Source organism: Otolemur garnettii, unplaced genomic scaffold (genome assembly GCF_000181295.1).
Source record: "Otolemur garnettii isolate 467f Iridium unplaced genomic scaffold, OtoGar3 scaffold00363, whole genome shotgun sequence".
Classification (NCBI taxonomy): Eukaryota; Metazoa; Chordata; class Mammalia; order Primates; family Galagidae; genus Otolemur; species Otolemur garnettii.
In genome coordinates this window covers 233,918-238,576 of record NW_003852758.1, presented here as the reverse complement: position 1 = coordinate 238,576, position 4,659 = coordinate 233,918, and positions in this window count along the sequence as shown.

Here is a 4,659-nt window from a genome sequence, read left to right as displayed (position 1 = left end):
GTTATAGGGTGGGCCCTGCTAGGAATGAGGAAGGTTACAAGGTGGGCCCTGCAGTTTAACAGAGCAGACAAGAAAATGGCGCTGGTCTGGCCCTTACAGCACCTGTGGCTCAAAAGAGTAGGGCCCTGGCCCCATATACCAGAGGTGGCGGGTTCAAAGCTGGTCCGGCCAAAAAAAAAACCACTGAAAATAATGATAATAATAATAATAACAACCTCAACAAGAAATACCAGATGTTGTGGCGGGTGCCTCTAGTCCCACGTATCCACGTACTTGGAAGGCTGAGGCAAGAGAATCACTTAAGCCCAAGAGTTTGAGGTTGCCGTGAGCTGTGATGCCACAGCACTCTACCAAGGGTGACATAGTAAGAGTCTCTCAAAATAAATAAAAATAAAATTCATCCTGTTATCAGTGGCGCCCATAGCTAAGTGAGGAGGGTGCTGGCCACATACACCAAGGCTGCAGGGTTTGAACCCGACTCAGGCCAGCTAAACCAACAATGACAACTGCAACCAAAAAAAGTAGCCAGGCGTTGTGGCAGGGCTTGTAGTCCCAGCTACTTGGGAGGCTGAGGCAGGAGAATTACTTAAACCCAAGAGTTTGAGGTTGCTGTGAGCTGGGACTCCATGACACTCTATCCAGGGTAACAGCTTGAGATGCTGTCTCCAAAAAAAAAAAAAAAATTCAGATTGTTGCAAAAAGATGAGGCACAATGGAGAGAAAAAAGAGCACTCAAACACCACGTTTATAAGAGGGAGGACTTTATTTCAGCCCGTGGAGCAAATGGCATAGAATTTGAAATGGCTGCACTCCCGTACAGGCTCAGTCTTTCCCTTTTTATCTCCAGTCAAAAAGTTCCAATCCATGGGTACCTTTCTCATTGGTCAGTTTGAATCAAGCGTAAAAAGCTGTTCTAGCCCCCATCCAACTACAGGATTTCACAAGAGCAGAAATTTCAGGTCCCAGGAAGTTAAGTCTATAAATTTCTAAGACCTGAGTCACCATGGAGAGGACCTGCAGGTGAGTTCTTTTTTTTTTTTTTTTTTGAGACAGAGCCTCAAGCTGTCCCCTTGGGTAGAGGGCCGTGGCATCACAGCTCACAGCAACCTCCAACTCCTGGGCTCAAGCGAGTCTCTTGCCTCCACCTCCCAAGTAGCTGGGACCACAGGCGCCCGTCACAATGCCTGGCTATTTTTTGATTGCAGCCGTCATTGTTGTTTTGGTGGGCCCGGGCTGGATTTGAACCTGCCACCTTAGGTGTATGTGGCTGGCGCGTTAGCCACTTGAGCCACAGGTGCCGAGTCAGAGATCTTGAGAAGACCTCTGTTCTCCTAGATTTCAACTATCCTAGGTATCCTCTCTCAAGATAAATTAGATTTACTTATGTAAAAAAGTGTAAAATGCCAAACTAAAGTAATACATGATTAGAATATCATATTGTTGGGCAGTACCTGTGGCTCAAGGAGTAGGGTGCCGACCCCATATACCGGAGGTGGCAGGTTCAAACCCAGCCCCAGCCAAAACTGGAAAAAAAAAGGAAAAGAATATCGTATTGTCACTGGAGGAAGAGGGTCAGGTTACTGTCAGCCAACATGCAGAGACAGAGATAGATCCACCAAACTTTGCTTGTTAGAAGGCCAGGAATTCTGGAGAACAGCAAGACTAGCCTCTCCAACACTGTTTTGTTCTATTTCCAAAATCACAGTTTTAATGAAAGGGGTTTACCAACTCCTTTCTTACTTATTTGTTTGTTTGTTTATTTATTTATTTATTGAGACAGAGTCCTGCTTGGTCACTCCTGTTTGTTTGTTTATTTATTTATTGAGACAGAGTCTCGCTTGGTCACTCTTGGTAGAGTGCCATGGTGTCTTAGCTCATAGCAACCTCAAACTCTTCAGCTCATGAGATCCTCTTGTCTCAGCCTCTGACTAGCTGGGACTACAGGTGCCTGCCATGATGCCTCGCTATTTTTTCAGAGACAGGGTCTCCCTCTTTCTCAGGCTGGTCTCAAACTTGTGAGCTCAGGCAATCCACCTGCCTCGGCTTCTCAAGTGCTGGGATTATAGGCATGAGCCACCGAACCCAGCAAAATCACAGTTTTATACATGAAAGTTCAAAGGAAAGACGTCAATAACTCTTACTTTAAATAATAATCAGCATAACTCAGTGACCTATTACAACATTCAAATTCAAAAGTTAATCTCTTAAATCAATGCAACTAAACTACTCAAGATAGGCTTCTTTAGGGTGGAAGCTAGATTTACAAAATGATAAGAGTGAGTGAGGAGGTAAAGGTCACTTAGGACCTAAAGCGACCAGACCAGCTCTGGCATGTTGGCCCTAGACTAACTGATTCCATCTTATTCTCACTACATGTACTTTCAAGAGTCTCGTCTCCAAGAAAGGAACACTTTTATACTGCTGATGGGATTGCAAACTAATACAACCTTTTTGGAAGGAAGTAGGGAAAATCCTCAAAGAACTCAAATTAGACCTCCCATTTGATCCTGCAATACATTATTAGGCATCTACCCAGAAGAAAAAAAATCTTTTATCATAAGAACATTTGCACTAGACTATTTATGACAGATCAATTTACAATCATAAAATGTGGAAACAACTTAAAACGCCCACCAACTCAGGAATGGATTAACAAGCTATGGTATGGGGAGGGTCAGCACCCGATTAGGGTGCCTGCCACATACACCCAGGCTTGTGGGCTCAACCCAGCTGGGCCTGCTAAAAACAACAAAGACAGGGTGGTGCCTGTGGCTCATTGGGTAGGGTGCTGGTCCCATATACCAAGGGTGGCCGGTTCAAACCCGGCCCCTGCAAGAAAAAATAGCTAGGCATTGTGGCGGGCACCTATTGTCCCAGCTACTTGGGAGGCTGAGGCAAGAGAATTGCCTAAGCCCAGGAGTTGGAGGTTGCTGTGAGCTGTGATGCCACGGCACTCTACCAAGAGTGACATAGTGAGCCTCTGTCTCAAAAAACAAACAAAAACAAGCTGTGGTATGTGTATACCATGGAATACTATTCGGCCATTAAAAAGATGGAGACTCGGCTTGGCACCTGTAGCACAGTGATTACAGTGTCAGCCACATACACTGAGCCTGGTGGGTTTGAGCCTAGCCTGGGCCAGCTAAACAACAATGAGAACTGCAACAAGAAAATAGCTGGGCATTGTGGCAGGCGCCAGTAGTCTCAGGTACTTGGGAAGCTTGAGTCAAGAGAATCACTTGAGCCCAAGAGTTTGAGGTTGCTGTGAGCTGTGATGCCACATCACCCTACCAAGGGCAGCATAGTGAGTCTGTCTCAAAAAAAAAAAAAAAAGATAGAGACTTTATATCTTTTATATTAACTTTTTGTTTTGCAGTTTTGGGTGGGGCAGGCTTAAACCCACCACCCCTGGTATATGGGGCCAGCGCCCTACTCCTTGAGCCACAGGTGCCACCTGTTTTATATTAACTTCAATAATGTTGGAACACAATCTTCTTGTGTGCATGTGACAGAGTCTCATTACATCACCCTCAGTAGAGTGCTGTAGCGTCTCAGCTCACAGCAACCTCCAACTCCTGGGCTCAAGTGATTCTCTTGTCTCAGCCTCCCAAGTAGTTGGGACTACAGGCACACACCACAACCAGGGTAATATTTTTTGTTGTTGTCATTGTTTAGCAGGCTAAACAATGTGGCGCCAGCCACAAACTCCGGGGCTTGGCCTGGGTACAAACCTGCCATCCCCAGAGTTTGTGGCCAGTGCCCTAACCACTGAGCTATGAGCACCAAGAGATATTTTATCAATTTTTTTGGAGACAAGAGTTTCACTTTGTTGCCCTTGGTAGAGTTCAAGCAATCTACCCACCGTGGCCTCCCAAAGAGATAGTATTACAGGTGTGACCCACCATGCAGGCCTCCTTATTTAATTTAATTTATTAATTTATTTATTTTGTAGAGACAGAGTCTCACTTTATTGCCCTTGGTAGAGTTCCGTGGCATCACACAGCTCACAGCAACCTCCAACTCCCAGGATTAGGCGATTCTCTTACCTCAGCCTTCCCAGTAGCTGGGACTACAGGCACCTGCCACAATGCCTAGCTACTTTTTTGTTGCAGTTCAGCTAGGGCCAGGTTTGAACTTGCCACCCTTGGTTACTAAGCCACAGGCACCACCCCAAGAGTGCTCCTTTTTTTTTTATTTTTAATTTATTTTATTATTATTTTTTTAGAGACAGAGTTTTACTTTGTCGCCCTCGGTAGAGTGCTGTGGCATGACAGCTCACAGCAACCTCCAGCTCTTGGGTTTAGGCGATATTCTTGCCTCAGCCTCCCGAAGCTGGGACTACAAGTGCCTGCCACAATGCCTGGTTATTTTTTTTTTTCTTTTGAGACAGAGTTTCACTTATTAACCCTCAGTAGAGTGCTGTGGCATCACAGCTCACAGCAACCTCCCACTCCTGGGCTTAGACAGTTCTCTTGCCTCAGCCTCCCAAGTAGCTGGGAGTACAGGTGCTCGCCACAATGCCTGGCCATTTTTTTGTTGCAGTTTGGCAGGAGCTGGGTTTGAAACTGCCACCCTCAGTATATGGGGCCAGCACCCTATCCACTGAGCCATAGGCACTGCCCAAAAGAGCAGTTTTTTTTTTTTTTTTTGAGATAGAGC